The sequence below is a fragment of the Varroa jacobsoni genome, unplaced genomic scaffold, assembly GCF_002532875.2.
Source record: "Varroa jacobsoni isolate VJ856 unplaced genomic scaffold, vjacob_1.0 scaffold_1281, whole genome shotgun sequence".
In the NCBI taxonomy this organism is placed as follows: Eukaryota; Metazoa; Arthropoda; class Arachnida; order Mesostigmata; family Varroidae; genus Varroa; species Varroa jacobsoni.
The window spans coordinates 99,165-116,554 of NW_019214183.1; the positions used below are offsets into that span (position 1 = coordinate 99,165).

The window sequence follows — 17,390 nt, forward strand, 5'->3', positions numbered from 1 at the left end:
ACTGAGGGAAGCCACAATTTAAAAAATCCGAGGGTCGCCGTCTACGATACGTGCACCATTGACTATCTACGCAGTACCTGCGGATACTGCTGATATTAGTTTTTTTCGGTCAGTCCTTTTCCCGTTCGATGCAACATGGTCCCTGCACTGTGCGAAACTCTGCTCGTACAATTGCTAGATGTCGCCTGGATCACCCAGCCTGAGAGAGGGTGGCTGAATCCTACGGCGAGGGTAAACTCCTTCGAGGAGGAGGGCCGTACTGTACGACAGTGTGGCAAGGACAACAAGGCTTTAGCGGGCCAGGGAATCGCACACGAGGTTTGCACGCCGGCGAGTCAGGATATGCACCTCGGAACAAATTACATCGCAGCAGAAACACCTAAACAACGAAAGTACTCCACTCATCCACAATGATCGTCGTATGAGGAGGAGTTCGATTCAATAGTCTACAATTGCCATTTTCGTATTTTAGCATCCCTCTCTTTCACTACGCTCGCTTCTTTCTATTTTCCCTTACTGCAGGAGAAGATAAACCTTCTCCAGTGCGTATTGCTCGACTCTACAGGACTACACTACTGGACGAATACATACATTCAAGGATCTTATGGTCGCAGCTCAAAAGTGAGTTTTGCTTTGGCCAAAGGATGAAGAGGATTGACAGTGATGGTCAGAAATAACCATAGCAACAGTTATACGTGCTACATTGGGCTTTTGTTGGCGACGAGTGCTGTGACTCTTCGCACATGTATAACCACAATCGTTTAGCGTCTAGTGCAGTCCAGTGGCAGAATTCACGGTGATTAAAGACCAACGAATTTATGCGTTCGTGACAATCAAGTGCAACAACGACAACAAGATCAATCACGACGCCTTGAAGCTAAGTATCCCAAACGTTATTTGTGCCCTTCTGTGTCGTTTTGTGTCACGTGTGCATTCGTTACTGAAAGATGACTTAAACGGTCGACGTGTTAATGGTTACCACCGCAGCGGTGAATTTGAGTCGTCAGTGAAAATTACTGCAAGGTAAGTTATCAAAAGTTAACTACGATGATGCGGGGTTTGGGACTGAGCGAGCGAGCGTTCGGATTCTGACAGGATAAGCAGAGGAAATTTTGATCTTCCTCTAGGCTTGAATAAACTCCGACGACCCTTTAACTGTGACTTGTGTGTTTGTTTGTGGACGAACTATTCGAAGAGAATATCAGATCTCAACTAAAAAAACAGGCTGGAAATCCTTATTCTAATTTTTAAGAATATAGTCATTTGACAAGCAATTTGCAAAAAAAGTATCGCCTATGCATTGTCGATATTTCCTACCATACCAGACGACAGGGATCGCGCGGTTAGTTAAACTGCTTATTTGACCATCGGCTTAGCAGATGCCCAATGATAAGTTGAATTTTCATCATCACATTTAGCAATGATATTAATTTTATTTCGAACTCGAAATGGAAGGATAACTTCTTCCCTAAAACTTTATCAATCTGTTTGGGTATATTGCTTGTCTATTTGAACAAAAACCCATCATGTGCACAAGGGCGAACATCCTTTTTTATGCGTCTAGAATATTTACAAAATTGTCAACAAGTTCACGCTAGTTGAAGCACAGGCGATTGCCCTGAACTGTTGTGCGCTGAACCGTTGTGAAATCAATTTACGGGAACTACTAGTCCCCATGTATATAATCATATATCGTCAACACTGATAATACACAGGCTAGCGGCTAAGGTATTCACACCATAACAGCGTCCCAACTGATAGCTGTTTATGATGACTGTCCACGTAATATCTTATATATACGCATATATATGTACCCTCCCCAGCTCAGTATGGGGTTCCTAAAGCGATACGCCTTTAACCGGCCAGGTGGTTATGCATCGTCACCACAGTTCTTTAATGGATATTTGCATGCGTCGTCGTAATATGGCCTAGGCGACTTGTCAGCCCGAAGTCTTCAAGGTTCAGATTTAGTGACCTTGCATGCTTGCTGTATTGCTTCTCGCACGGTACTCGTTCAATTTTTCTTCTCGCAGACACCAGTTTTGCACGACCCATTAATAGCTTCACCCCCCCCCCCCTGGCGCCCACAATCTAATACTGCTACCAATAGCACTTACGGTTGCAACGCAATGGCCTGCCACTTCGTATCTGTCACCGGCTTGGACGATGTTTCCGGCCTTATGGCTTATCATCTGCAGACCATTTGTTCGGCAAAAACTGTAGCAAAATACGTGTATTGAATGTATAATAGTAACTACGTGGCGATTTGCTCTTGACATATTTTTCTATTCATTATAATTCGTTCCTTTCGTTTCCTAGAGCTGTGAAGCTGAGACAGCATTTTTGTCTTCGTAGGACTCGGTCGAGTTCATTTACCTTCGAGTCTTCGGTATTTCTTGAGTGTTTCCCTTTAAGCATATTTAAGCGATATCCCTAGTATGAAATCCTCAAACTTTAAATCTCCACTACTTCAGTGACTGCTGCAGCATTCCCTTTGTTGATATTTACGCCCGAAATGCCAATATAAGATCTATATACACGGCTGCGTACGGGCTGTGTTGTCAAAAACAAAAGTCAAGATACTTCTTGTAATTTGCTTTAGTTCCATCCAACGATTGTCACAGCTATAAATGGCTTTTGTAGGGCCCGCAATAGCGTTGGTGCTTAACCGTATCATGCTCTTTCGTATCGCTTACCCGTATCATTCTATCGTTCAACTATTTAATTCAATAAAGGCGTCATTGTCCATTTGTGGCAGCGTCGGCAGGAGAGGACTTTGCTTTGGGTTCGTGTACCAAGCCATTTAACGGAACTATCAGCCATCGAGGAATGAACGACTGCTTGAATTCTGCGCTGGTTGCTGCCCTTTACGTTTAACGTCGCAATGAAACATCGTCCGCGTAACAAATCGTATAACTTTTTGTCGTCTCTACATGTCGTACACTTCCTATTAATAACACTAAACCTAATACTTAATTATTAGGGGCCATTGCAAAATTATACGACTTACGACAATTGCAGTGATACGATCAATAAGAGACATACGAGGTCTCACAGAGCAATCATGCCGCGACTGGTGGCGTAATTATTTATATTTTCTGTTTTGTCTTGTTTATTATTCTGCTGTTGTTGCTAATATATCAGTTGTACTGGCACTATAGTTTTTTTGTCCACCTGTTGCTATGTTTGTACGTACTAATACACCTACCAAAAAACAACTTGAAAACCAATACCGTACACCATGACCACTAAGCCAACCTAAATCGAAAAGCCGCAACCACAATTTGCTAGGTTGTGTTTCGTATAGTCTCATACATGGGCGGATGTTATCTAACCATTACTGTAATCGTTGTTTTGGGTCGGCTATTGGTAGTCCGCTGCAGTTGATGCCTTCGACTTCGCTACCGAGGAACTTATTCCCATTACCGGAGGGAAGGATAAAAGGAAAGGACCTGCGTGCTGCATCCTGTGGTTCTGCGTGTCCGCTACGATAGCTGCTTTTGGCTTTCAGTTGAGTAATAGCCTGACATAAATGACCATGTCTTGCCATATAACGCCGACGGTGAAAGCAAAAAGGAAAATCGCGTGTTTGGTAGCCACTGTGTCCGTACGGCACCGTGTCTACGTAGCTATAGGCTGAGTTCGGACCGGGCTAGAACAGCGCGGTCGGGCCGCGTTTGTGTATGACTGATGCTCTCTTCACTTAATCTTGCGTTAACTGGCAACGTGTCCTCTATGCGCGGCGCCTGTGTGTTGTGTATTCTTGTGCTATGTGTACATTATATATATACGTGTATATCTGTATTTTTGCGTTAGCTTTAACGTAGAGTGGCACGCATCTTTTTCCAATTACAATTTCTGCGTTCTACGGCGTTTTCCGCACCCGCGATACCTTAGTCTCTTTTCCGCAGCTCTAATCGCCGTTCGTTCCTTCCGTTCCGATCATTGCGGAAGTGGTACGAGGAAGGACGCTTTTCAAAATTAGGGAGAGATATCGAGAGAACTAGGAACGGCTTACCAGTTACAGGCTACATGCAGACGAGTATCGAGGTGGGGGAAATCTCACTAAGGCAAGAACAAACGACGGCGAAAAGCGGAAGACATAAAAGTAAGATGAAGAGAGCAGCGCAAAGAGGATATGAAGAACGAAAAATGCGAAGACGAAACGGCTCAAGGCAACCTGGTGGACTAATGGAAGGGGGAATATGTAAGTATGCATCCTCGCTGTTTTTCTCTCTCGAATTTCTGTTCCAGTTATACTGTCTCTTTCATCCCTCGATTTTGTGTGCGTACTTCTGTTCACGTTCGATCGTTCCCTCCTCGGTTACTTTAGGTCGTTTTGGCTTTGCGATTAGGCCGTCGAGAAGAATGGAGTAGCGGTGGAGACAAAGGAGGGTACGATCAAAGCGAGATGGGTGGAAGAGGTGCTGGAACACCGGCTTTTTCGCGATGTTGTTGCCACACCCAGCCAGATCCAAAAGACACCTAGCGCTCCATGCAATCATGTGGAGCCATTTAGTACTGCGGCGCGCAGTTCCATTCGGCGAGTTTCCTTGTCCTACACCGGCGCTTGTCAGTGGCCAGAGCAGCGGTGGTATGACACCAAGCTGGCCTGCGTACGTGACACCAAAACACTTTTTTGGGCGCATCATTCGGCCAATTTCTCTTCTAGTTCAGGATGCAAGGCTTCCACTCGGTTTTTTTACTTGGCAACCGTTTTTCCGGATCTTGGTGCCCTTGCGCTGCAGCGGTTTTCGTTTCTATTCACTCATAGTTTGTCATCGGACTGAGATTGTGGGGCGAGACGAAAGCCCATAGAGAGAGCGCGTGGAAATGCTAGCTTACTGGTTCGCCGACTTGCACACGCACTCGTGGTGGTTACGATCATCATCAAAATCACATTAGGACATGCCCGCTCGTCTGATAACCTCCTAAGGCCCATTTTGTAATCGATACTTTTTAAACCTTTCAAAGAAAGGACAAAGATGGCTTTTGTACACCCATCTCTGATTTGTGGTAATCGTTCGAGACCACAGAAATAGCTCAAGTATGCACACGCATTTTTCCTACGACGATCAGTATTATTTCTATTGCTGAAGCTCGCTTGTTTTACGGTCGTACTTCAAAATTTTTAAAAGCACACTTAAGGCTACTGCTGAGGATGCTGTTATTTATAGCAAACTGCTCTCAGCTTTTTAAAGGACTAGGCAATTAATCGCACAATATAGGCTACAATTAGAACATTTCTGTGTGCATCGTTTTACTCGATTTTTTGAATAGCTCGTTCACTAGCGTTCCACTCCACCCTGTGAACTACGGTGTGTCGTTGTTTGTCTACGACGAATAATAACACAACCACTATCGTTGTAGAGGAGTCGCCGTCAATGATATTAACAGAGGTGTAAATAAAAATCGTACGATCGATTCTGTTCCTCATAATAGGGTTCAGACCGGTATACAGGGTGCTGAAATAGAAGGCTCGTCTCATGTGAACCACACGCGACTTTTCTACAGACTAATACGGATTTGCCCATTGTTTTCATGCATATTAACAGCTAACTAAATGTTGTATTTTTTTCATCTAATAGGCCATGTTGTGAGACTCTTGGTTCCTTCATCTTCAGATCACTGCTCAAAGATTATCATTAAAAAGCTTTTAGATTTATTTTTTCTTTAATAGAAATATTGAGGCCCCATACTAAACATAATTGTGTGATAGTAATGCATAATATATTATGGAAAATAATAAATGTCACAGCTATTGGCTATGTAGACTAGTTGAACGATAGATTAACATGATAGATTTGCGATTCCTTTTCGTCAAACTGTTTAAATAAGTGTCCTGTTTCGTGTTAGTCCTGTTTTATAGTCAACAAACTCAGTGCATCCGCAATAGGAACACACACATAGGTGACAGACGACCAATTTTTGTCTAAAACGATTCGGCTCGTAACTGGGTCAAAACACCATGAATAAGATTCGTGCAGCTTGCGTACAACCCGAGTCGTTGTAAGTCAAGTCACAGACAAGTAACTATGATCTAAATTAAAGTTATTATGTGTAGAGTGGGCTTCTTCCATTGATTTCGATCAAACGTCTCCAGCTATTTGAACTGAAAATTCTGCCCGACCATTGCGCTGTTGGCGTTTCACGATTGTTTACCCTATTAAGGTCCAAGAACTGACTTCGGTTAATCTTAGATTAGCTGGGACTCAGACGATTTTGTTCGCCTTCTTCGAACCCTTTGGATTTTGCTCTATTCGAACTATTCCGTTCCCGAGAAAAGCCTATCAATTTCATCTGTACATGCGCATGTACGAAAAAAGTTTAACATAACAATGAGGAATCGTTGCGTTTACCTACGCATACGTACACTAAAAAAAAACTGCCTACGTTAATAAATAGGTACAATACTCTATTGTCGTCATTATGTAGAATGTGCATATATGACTCGTTGGTGACGTACACAGGACTGTGAATGGCCCGATTTTGAGTGCACATAGACGTACACACCCAATTTGTGTACATGTGCAGAAAAAGAAAATTCTTTTATAGTGAGCGTATCTAAGTTAAAATAACTTGCTGGTTTCTCGAACAGTTGTACGGCAATTATGTCCTTATTCGGGACAAGTTTTCCCTAATTCATTTCGACAATTATGTCCTTTAGAGGCGTCTTCCTTATTAAAATAATGCCACTTCTAAGACAATTTTTGCAGTTTGTTACCATTTGACATCCGCAGCATTGAGCCCATGACCATATGACACATGAAGGAGGCACGTTATGCTGGGCTGTTTTCATATTTTGACTTCCAAGTGAATTTAACTAATGCAAAGAGTCCTCGACGCGATTTCAATGCATGGACAAATATGGGATGACTAGATTCGGATCAAACGATATTGTATAAGAGCCTACACTTTGCGTCAGCGAGAAAATAAGTAAACAGTTTTCAGTTACTATGTCTCGTATATACTATTTAATCATAACTGAAGGTCAAGGACTTTCATGTAATATGCGCCACATTGCTAACACTAAACAATTCATTACTTCTACCGCTAATTAGGACCCGTACTTGATTAGGCCGTTAAATTATTATGTATATGTTAAATGTGTAGGATGCGACCCATAAGTATGTTCGAAACGATATAGGACTTGTTGTTCTGTTTAACAAGAAAAACGTTCAACGATCGCGTTACGCCGAAATGTAGAACTGACCTGGTTATTGTTGTCCCTCAATCGTCAGATTACCCTTCAGAATCACGCATGTGCTCATGGCCTAGATATAACTCTGTCTTAGGTCTCTTAGGATATTTCAATTATAGTGTACCAGCGAAATATGAAGAACAACGCGTTGCCCAGCATGAACAGCTCTCCGCAGCAAAGCCAGATACCGGCTATTCCAGAGCTAGATAGCGTTCCGGTGACATCGAATGCTCCGCCATTATCACAGAATGCATAAGAACACGTCCACCCTTTGCTAGCTTGTTCAGAACCAGTATCCATTAAGGCCGCCTGCCGATGATCGAAATCCTTGCAATTTGCTTGATATCCAGTGCAATATTTTTGCCTTCCTTGCCATATTGCAGTACACCGGACAACAGTGCCGTCCACCGATAGCGCAAAAACGACACTTATCTACAAAAAACTTTTGTTAAATGTATATATGCGCTGTATTTGCACTCGTTGCATACGAGAGTACTCGTCCTACAGTAGCGTTAGTAGCTATGCTTATGTACGCTATAAATTTGGTTCTCATTCAGATTCTTTGCAAGTCCCTTTCTGACCCTAATATAATGCCAGCCGGTCGGCGGGTCCCTGCCAGTGGTATCGGCGCAAAGTTAGAGGTCGAGTCGTTATTGAAAGCCACAGTCGGCTAAAGGAGCTACAGTTGGTTAAATGGTGTGATATAAAGCTGCATCGAGACAGATCAAAACGAGAGTTTCAACTGGGGCAAACATTCTAAACGCGCTAACATCTTTTCGCTGGCATTATAGACGCATGCCGAAACACATTAACCATTCAAACATATATCGGTTCTCCAGAGGGCTTGCAACAATGCGCGAGATTGGTCGAAAATGCTGTCAAACTTTTTCTCAAAATTTTGAGAGTGGCGACCCATGCAAAGCCTGCATAGATGCTGTGCTACCGCTCTCTAAAATTATATTCAACAAGAACTTAAGGGACAGACGACACATCAGGCCCGACCCAGTCGACCGAACCCATTGGATCCGAACCAAATGTCGATTTACTGACAATTGCTATAGTATCTTTAGAATCTATTCTGACATAATAATCAGTTATTGTTATCGATGGACATTCGAGTAGCGCCAGTTTTCGAGTAGTTGAATTGTTGCACAACAATATTGCTATCTAACTGGTAATAGCCCAGGGTCAGCTAGTCCTGTTACGTCTAGTAGTTGTTGTCTTGTTATACATTTCTGAAGATGCACGACATCATTTTGAATATAGTAAGGGTGGCAAAAGCATTTCGAAATCTAATATTATATTAGGCTGCCGCCTCAGTTTACTACGGACTAGGATGTTCTCGTTATTAGTACGCTCATTTTATATGAAAAAGTTAGTTGCAGCTGAAGCTTAGCGCCATAGCATAATAGGAGCAACATGTGGGGGATATATGTGCGTGTCCCTAAGGTTTTTGTTCTACGAACGTTTGAGGCCATATGACTAAATAGTTATTGTGCATGCTGTTTGTTTGCAAGCAGCAAGATGGTGATCTGTTTCGCATCCCGTTGAAAGATTAAACAAAGAACTAATTGCAATTGTACGTAGAGCATGGAAGCGGATGCATCGATGTTCTGTGTGACTCCGGGATGGCTTCATGCGTCGCACTTCATCATCGCACTCATTTTCCCATTTGTCCTGCTTTGCGCGAGCCATCCAGATGAATGCGTTTTAAGAAAAAAAAAGAAAATATTTTGGCAACGTATCGGTTGTTTTGATGGCTTTTAGCTTAAAATTTTCGTCTCTGCTTCGCAGAAAAAACTTATAAGCATGACCCAGACCCGCTCTAATAATAATGTGCCGAATTAATAGGAACAGTATGAAGAGTACTGGCGGATGGAAACAGATAAAATTAACTTAAGATATAGCGTCTAAGATGAGCGTAGAACAAAAAAACGAATTTCGATACCATTCACTGGAATAGGCATTCTGTAAGAAGGGCGTAATAAGTAACGCATTATTCTCTCTTTTCTGGTAATAATTAATTACTAATTTCAAATTAACTGCACAGGTTAGCCGTTGAACAAAGTTTAGTGCACTGCCACCTAATGACCCGTAAAATAAAACTTCAATAACATGTGCTCATCTGGCACTACACTGGTCATGCTATGAAACGTAGGGCACATATACCGTCTCAACGCAATACAAACATCCTCAGATTTCTTGTTGCTTCTACCTACAGAGAGATAAACATTCATATTCAATGAGCAGAAAGTGCGGAAGGCTTTCAATACGCGCCAGTGGTAATGAACGAAGCCTTTGGCTTCATAAAGACCAACGGCGGTACAGGCCGCTGGGCTACCTGAATCAAGTAGGGTTTCTACGTCGCCAAAGTCAATGTAAATCCGGTTGACGTCGAAAAGACAAGTGGTATGTTGAAAGAAGAATAAACCCGGACGAAATAGTTCAACAACAAAAAGTAAAGAGAGTGACTGCTTCACCGACGAGGTAGGTGAACGAGTCCCTAAGAAAAAGAAAAAGTCCTCTCCCAGGAAGAGGCAGAGCGGAGATATTTGTCGGTGATGCCAAGTACACCCATTCCGCTGATAGGTAGCGTTAGGACCTTTCACCAAAGGAGAAGGAGGCGGAATCTATAGGGCCGTTAAAGAGAACAGGAGCGTTAGACGACGCAGTTGCCTAAGGAATAAGCATGGGACTAAAGTGGAGCACAAAAAGTGAGGCGGCCTCGAAATCCACAACTGCCGAGTAGATTTGATGACCATAGACATCTTCTTTCAGATAGGCAAGCGAGCGGGTGGTTAGGATAAGCCAAAGGGTATGTCTGTCCTATGTAGCTGTAAAAAAAAACCTTGTTAAGGTTGAAGGAGTTACGAGAGAGTTATTCCGTAAGGTACGGGTGGTTGTGAGAGTTGTTCGAGGGAAACCTTCGAATCTAAAAGGTAGTTCTCAAAGAAAAAGGAACGCCGTAAGAAATCGAAGCTGACATATAGGACGGCTAAGTGGAGGTATCCATCCGCAGTTGAACGCTAAGTACGCTTCATTAAACGTTGCAACGACAGGTCGTTTTCAAGAAATACCGCATTGATCTTCACCTATATTGAAGCACGGTATTGTTTGCATCGCATATGCTTAAAGACGCTTACTGAAATTCCGCACACGTACTTTTATTTAGCACACTTAAAAACTAACACAGCTTACTGGTGGATTCATCGTATTAGTCAAGAGGTATGTTGCCCGTTGGATATTGACCAAGCAGGCCTAACTCACACTTCGTATGAATCAGGCGAACGTTGCTTTTAGACCTTAAGAGATTGAGGGATTATCATTCAGTCATGTAGGCTGATGTCCGTTAAACGATGGCCCAGGTTGGAGACAATGTGCCGCATGTTATTTATTTGCTTTTGATGTTACCTACGTATCGCGATACATTTTATTTACGAGAAGAGCCTCTTCAGCATACATCTCAACAGCTGTATGCCGTATATCGCAATCTACTATATGTAGCACCTATAAAAATTGGACTAACTATTTTACTTACGTAAAACGGCTAAGCTTTTGCTTACGTTGCTTAAAAATGGCGTCATGAGCCTCATTACGATCAGTTTGAGCTCTTGCACTTTTGGTATTCCGTGCTCAAAAAGTTCGATTGTCAGGACTTCGGCAAGTCTGAGCGCCACAAAAGTCAGTTGAAAAAACGTACTGCATAATCATTTAAATAATGTTAATAAGATAATAATAAAGAAAAGAGAATTCGGTCTGACGTATTTACAAATCGTGATGATGAATTTGACTCATCCACGGACTTTGGAACCGGTTGTCCTAGGAAGGACTTTAACCTAATTCCTTGGGATTCCCGATCACAAGTCTGTATGCTCTATCGGAGTTGTTGCACTATTTAGGAGAGACAAACATTTCTAATACACTAAAACACACAGAAACATATTATTTCGTTTGTTCACAAAAGGGTTATACATTGTGCGTTGTGTGATAGAATAAGGTAGGGCGGAATCGTACAAAAGTTAGAGGATAACTTGAGATAACATCTTAGAACTTAAGAAGAAGATCGAAATAGCGATTGCGATATAGCTGTTGCTTGAAATTATGCCCTTGTCGCAGACCTCGATGACCTTATTTGGTCCACTTCTCTTTCTAAAGAAGCTCTATTTCTAGTAGCTTTGATTATTTATAGTTTTACTTTTTTTTAATTATAAAGTATTTATAGTTTTTATTTATAGTTATTAATAACAATTACTTCTTCGAACGTACGAAGAGGCATTGGTAGGGTTATTTAATAACTCCGTAGTAGCTATATGAATTTTTCCCACCTCCGAAATAAAGTATTCTGTTTATGACGTCGATGCATGGACTTCGAACTCGGCTGGATTTTATTACTGTGCTTTAGCTCATAAGCCGACTTCAGAACGCGATCATGTCTGTTCTAGACCCCTAGACAAATGGAGTCTAACGATCTACCATGAAATTAAACATTCGTAATATCATTTGGTTCGCTTTTACTTGTAACGCAGTACCAGTTTTTTCCTCCATAGATTTGTAGCAGCTTAAATATGGTTCATGTGACTGAACTTTAGCGACCTTATGCAATTAAAAAAAATGTGTACCGTAGCTGTGTCACGACGCCAAAATCGTCTAGTTGTTTAAACCGAGCACCAAGTTATAGATGGGCCAGTTTTTCAGAACAGCTTTGAGGTAGCAGGACAAAAAGGATAGCATGGCTAACAATTGGCCTGTTGCCTCAACGTCTTATGCTCGACGCCGCCAACGCTCGATACGTAAAGATCCACAGGTGTCCAGTAGGTTTTCTGTGTCACGTTTGTAGGCGATTAAACTGGTACAGCAGAGTAACACACGATCTCATGGGATCGGCATTAAGTAATTACTGGCCCTTATTACATGCTGTACCATATTTACAGCACATGTTCTTTCAGTGGGGCAAATTTAAGAAAATTGGCTTAATTTTCTCTTATGGATAACTAAATACGATTTGTATGATACAAATATATGCTTAGTTACTCTGCCCACTTCTGTATAACAAAACAGCTATGAGTGCTTGACTTATCGAACGGCCTGACAGATCAATCTAAACCTGAATTTTTTTTTTCTGCACGAACAACCCGTGAATCGGTCAAATAACTATAAGTGCAATCGTTTCGGGTTGGGCACACGTTTTTTGAAAGCGCTGATTCATTCTACTGCACCGTTAGTTACTTCTAGCAAGTCGGTTTTGGTAAAGCTCCAATTGTATACTTCCGATGGATATGGTATGGTTAAATATTCATATGTTAAAGGACAATCTTAAAAAGTTAATCGAACAAAGCTTATGCGTGACCATCCTGTATGGCTAATTGGGAATCCTGTACATTCGGAAGTTCGGTAAGTCATTGAATAATCGGATGATAAATACGTTAGTTATGCCTGTATATTTGTGTATAAGAAACTGCCTTTGCTATGTCAGAACAGTCGACAGAGCGATTACTATATATTGTCAGATACAAAGAATCGACTCGAACCAAAATATCTTACAGTATAGGGAAAAAGGTATAATCTAATTCCTATGAACCATAGATTTGCACTCGGAATAATCTATGTATAGTTTGTGTATCATCGTTCTGGATAAAACTTAGGCGCGACAATTGTGGTGTATTTTGCTACGTTGGTTAACGTAGTTTTACACACACAACCTTTCAAACTCATCGGCTCAAGGATGAATAAAAGCAGAACGAATTCTCAATCTATATCCTCCACCAACGAATACAATGGGTAATGGAAACTGCAGCCAAAGGCATTACCAAAGAAAAAAAACTTCACTGGAGATAGCATCCTTGGAAGTTAGGTTCTATGCAAATTATTTTCGTAGAGCACTTGCCTGACCCTGAATGGGCCATAATATTCAAATCAGGTAATTGGAGAAAAACGGAAAAGACCATAAAGAAAAATAAATCGAGTTCTAGATAAATCTGCCAATGCCTGTCTCAGCATACTCTATAACCGAAAATTTTGACCTAACGGTCAAAGCACTGAAACTGTTTGTGTACAGAGTGCGCCTTTGCTCACCACTAAAACACAATGCCAGGTAACTGGATTTATGTACGATGTATCACTCCGTATCTATTCGTTTGGTCTAGGAGAATTGATTGCAACGAAAATGGTATTCACCGTTTTTACCTTTTCCACCTGTCCAACGAAGACGGCGCTCCATTTACGCGGCATAAGAAGCATATCTCCAGTACCCTTGATCTCCTAATCTAACGAACGTTCGTAGTGGGTAATTAATAGCAATTATGGCAGGCGCAGGATGCAGCTATACGCATTCGACGATTGGAAGCCGCGCAAACTATTTTATAAGAGTGTATACACATCTGTTATTAACTTACATCTTGCTCAGGTACGTATAGATTAGAATAACTTTGCCGAAAAATATACATGCGATAATAGATTAGGGCACAAGCTTAAAATTGCGTAGATAAAAATGGTGTTAGGGGATGCTCCCAATGCCGGTGAAAAAGGAGTCAGAAGTTGCCCACTGCAATCATACTGGGAGTTCGAACGCATACAACCTGCGTTAAATGACAAAAAAAAAAACTGAGACTTTCTCTCTCGAATATCAGCTTCAATTTATTTCCCTCCATTCATCACAGATATGAGACGAACCACATTGTGCTTTCTATATGGGCTGAGATGGTCAACGAAGCCGATTTCATCCGGTTAACATTTTACATAAAATCTTGTCAAATAGCGCTCCTTCAATTTATGTGCGTCGATTGAGGTATATAACGATTATCACCAAGCCAGTATACTGGGCACACTTGGTTTCGTACTAGGAGCCAGCGATCTGAGACAATTTTCAAGGGTAGTGTCGGACGTAAAACTCTAAACCTTTATGTTGACTATACATATATATATATATATTAGATTATATTCTGCTCAATACTATACGTCGAAGCATTATTTCATGTTTAATACTTACTGCTGTAACTATAATGGCTGTCAATCTAAATTATACAGAAGTTGTGAATAATCAGGAAAATAGCAAAAAAACTAACATTGGCCGACGATTTTATACATCAGGCCACTGAGAAGGGACAAGATATTCGAACCTTTACGTTGTCAACTTGACTGAGGGCGGTCTGAGTTGGTAGATCGAACCGTACCGTTACGAACAGTTTATATAAATGATGGGAATTTTTGGATTTCGGCCATCGTGTGAAAACTTCTAGTTAAGCGCTTAAGAAATCGCAAACCTTTGCATGATCTGAATCGTTCGTCCGTTTTGTCTAACATTGCTCAGTAAGGCAGCAGGAAGTGAACGCGTGTTTAGCTGCGGCGTTAACTTATTAGCGTTTTGCTTTCACATTCAAATTTGCAAGTACACAAAGTTACCTAAACCCGCTTGCTTCCAGTGAAAGCTTTAGAATAGGGCCCGAGCTGCTGATGACGGCTACTATGCACCGGACGGAACTCCACACCTTTGCAGCTTCATCGTCCTTTCACATCATCAAGGAAGTGCAAAGTCAGCTTGTAGAGATTGAAGTGGCCACTAAAAATTGCTAGAAACAAGCACAAATATTGTAGCAATATGCGTTAGGCAATATAGAAGTATAAGTGGCTTAAGAGGCGACGCAACGGAGATTAGAGGTAATGGACGATATTTATAATAAAATAGCCTTTTTGTAGCTTCAGAAAGCGTTCGTTTTAAAATGCCCAACGATTAGGTAGCAGATGAGTCTTCTATCAGGCCAACTGATGACTCATTGTCTAAAAAACTATACGGAACCCAGAATAAGAAAATTCTGCTACGGTTAATTCCGTTAATGAATTTGGTTATGTTAGATGTAAAACAGTGGAAAACGATGGCTATTCCGCTGTTTGTCCATAAGAAGAAATAATCAATCGGTATGTCCTTTGGTTATTCGACTCTATGCACAGGGAAAAGGACCACCGTCCTTTCCATCTATTCTTTCTACTTTCCATTCAATATTGGACTAGAAGAATTTATATGAAGGCTTCAATGTTTAGTTATTGGTGAATCATTTCGATTTACATGAACTTGTACATGCATGTGATAATACGCGGTCAAAACCTCTTCACAAATACGTTTATAGGATCACATCGTACAAAATATGCTGCCAGTTAATGCCATGCACGGTTGCAAATTGGGCCTGGCTATTCTTGTGGTTAAGGAGAGTTTTGTCACCTTTTCCTCCTTTCGTTGTATTACTGATTGCTTCACTCCTTTATTCGTCTACGTTTTCGATGCCGCTTCGCATGTGAGTTTTTCATTATCGTGGTTACACTTCTAATGCGTTTTAAGCGCTGGTCGTCGACCCTGGATGGTCTCCGGCGACTCAGCAGCATGGACTGCTCGCCTCCGCTGCTCGGGTCAGGGTTCTTTCACAAATTCCTCTTTTTCAAACAAAGTCCATCGGGTCCAGCAGCGAGAGACCGACCGACGCATGTATTGCTTCCAAACGGACTTGCTGCAGCACTGGCCTCAGCAGCAAGAGCAGTAACAGCAGCAAAGGACAGCTGAGCACTGGGACCTTGCTCCTTCGCTCTGTAGCATCAGGATGTATGAAACAACGCTGCCATCATCGCCGTCGTTGTTATTATAGTCGCGGCCCACTCCTGTCTGAGGAGCAAGTTATGGGAGGGTATTTGAAACTAGATTCGAAGCTAATTAACTCGCGTTCTCATCATCTTCGGTTCCTATGTGAGTCTGTGCATATATTCTACTTCGAGGTCTCTTTTTGTTTCTTTGCATTGCTCTCACATAAAGCCGCGTTCTTCGTTCCGTCTTCTCCGCTTACAGCACATCCCTATGTATGCGTGATCTTCTACTCTTCTTGGTGTGTCGTAGTGGCCACCACTACAATGATCCTCAACGCCCGCCAAGGGTCTCTTGCCTCGAGACAGCGAATGCCGTTGCACTTAATCGTAACGAGCGATGCCGTTTTGAAGGAGCAGAAGCAACACACATAAATGATCGAGTCTTTGGACATCTGGTGCAACTTTTAGCTCGCCTAACAAGGCTATATCGTACTCTATACCACAGCAGCCTGACCCTGAACGCGTGTACCTACCTGTGTGTATATATTTCTGCATTCGAGCACAATAAGGAAAAACAACTAAAGCACCAGAATCCATGTCCCTCTATCAACCGACGAGGCTAAGACCGGATCGGTTTCAAGGCCAAAGATGATCGTAGCTTAAGTTGATGAAACAATTGCTGCAGAGAACGTTATCAATGAAGCGTAAAAAGGAAAATGTACACACTCAAACGGAAACTATGTTGTTATTGAAAACAGAAATGTTACATAGAGGTATATAAGCTTTCGGTCTAAGTATACCTGATGGTCCTTGGTTGTGAGATGATGGTCATATTGACAATCACAATGTTACGATGTTGATGGTAATGACGATGGTACATATCGGTGCATTTTCTACGACTGATCAGCGTAGGGAGGCATGGTTCACAGTCACTTAAATGGATCTCATACCCACTCGCTCCTGAAATATACTTGTTATGGCGCTTCGTTTTGTTTTTCGTGTTTACTTTTTGGTGCGACATATTTAACCTAAGTAGAGTTTTCGTAGTGCGTGCCCAGCGTCATAGCACAAGATGCTAGAATTCTGTGAAGCTAAACCAGCCTAACGGTCGCAAAATCCACAAGACAAAAAGGAGTATCATTGTCGTGCTACCACTACTACAAACCTCGATAACTGACCTCCCTTTTTAACCCATCGGTTTTTACTTAGGCACACACTACCACGAGTGCCGGACTGTTTTTGAGCCATGGTCACAGAAATTTCTTTGTTTTCCATTCATCTCCCCTGTCATTAATTGATGCCGACGCAGCCGATGCTTTGCCCATAAGCTCCTGCACGTCTCCGCTTTCTGCCAGCGGTAGCGAGACAGCTTGTCGTTTTCGGGCCTTGCACCCGACCATGTTTATTTTTTAATTTGCGTCGCCGTACCATCCGAAACGCTAAACGTCCATGGACTACCTGACTAGGTATAATGGACTTAGCATTTTACAGGAATGAATAAAGATCCCGTCCTTCTAGGGGAAAGAGTGATGAAGTAAGAGAATCAGGGGAAGCATGCCTGGAAAGAAATGGGCGAAACATGTGCGTGAAATATCGAATCTCAATTAATTTTATGCTCCCTTTA

At 41.9% G+C, this 17,390-nt stretch overlaps 1 protein-coding gene across 1 annotated transcript in view; it reads left to right on the top strand.

The window, feature by feature from the left end:
• Window positions 1-292: 292 nt before the first annotated feature.
• Window positions 293-17,390, top strand: part of LOC111268410 (uncharacterized) — a 64,795-nt gene continuing 47,697 nt past the window's right edge. Inside the window, exon 1 of the mRNA XM_022847391.2 lies at window positions 293-1,023. The gene's annotated coding sequence lies outside the window, so the exon portion shown is untranslated. The remainder of the gene's footprint in view (window positions 1,024-17,390) is intronic.